The following is a 1,055-nucleotide window of genomic DNA, read 5'->3' on the forward strand; positions in this document are numbered from 1 at the left end:
GGAAGAAGAGCTTACATAATCACGAATTCTCCTTTGGTTTATGCTTTCCTTCAAAATCAAAATATGTTTTATGTTTTGATAAGATGTGTTTTCATTGAAAAAAAAAAAAAAAGGTGTGTATTTGGGGGAAAAGCAAGCACCCTTGGCCATAGGTGAAGCACAGGCTCTTAGCTCAAGAAATAAAGCAACCCTGTGGAAACAGGTCATTTGCGTGTTTACTCAGCATTTCCGGGGCACATTCAGGTGCCCATCTCCATGTCTATAAGTCTTCCCTGCAAATCCACTCAGAATCCAACCTGCTCCCTGGCGGATGTGACAGACTGGTTTTATATCGCCAGAGAGATGGATTAATGATCTCAGCAAAAAGCTGGCATGTCCAAGAGATTTAATTTTTTTTTTTTTTTATATAACAGTTTTAGCCAAAGCTGTTCTAGGACTCAGCGGAAGCTGAGCTTCACAGGAGAACCAACTTACTGACTAATAGCCAATCACTAAGTAGCGGGGAAGGCAAAGCCTTGGTGTTTGTGTCATGGCCCGAGGGGGTGGGAAGTAGGGTGGCACAAGCATCAGTATCAGTATTAAATCGGGAAACTCAGCCTGGCCAGCCATGCCCTCCTTGCTGCCCTGGCTCGAGGCAGAAGACCAAGTCAATGGTTAAGCCTGGGGGGATCTGCCCCGCTGCAGGTTACTGGAAAGCAGCTTGCGGCATCACAGACATTCACAGGATGCCTTATTTTTCAAGACTCATTTTGTTCTTGTTTTGCCTGATGGTTCTTGTGGAGAGCAGAAAGCCCAAGAAGAGGAGATGGACAGGGCAGCTGGAAACATCCAAGCCAAGGTAAAGTTGTGGGCAGGAGGGGAGGGAGGTGATTCGTGGTGGCAGTGACACACAGTGGGACAGCTCCCGGGAGGGCTAGGGGTTAGATCGTCCGTCCTACTGGAATCTGTTTTCCAGCCGGGGGTAGATAGGACCTCACCCTCACCCAACACAGCCTCTCCCTGGGCACAAATACACTATTGTGTCACCAGTAGCGAGAGAGGGGAGCTAGACCAGG

The sequence above is a fragment of the Balaenoptera acutorostrata genome, chromosome 14 (assembly GCF_949987535.1).
Source record: "Balaenoptera acutorostrata chromosome 14, mBalAcu1.1, whole genome shotgun sequence".
Taxonomy (NCBI): domain Eukaryota; kingdom Metazoa; phylum Chordata; class Mammalia; order Artiodactyla; family Balaenopteridae; genus Balaenoptera; species Balaenoptera acutorostrata.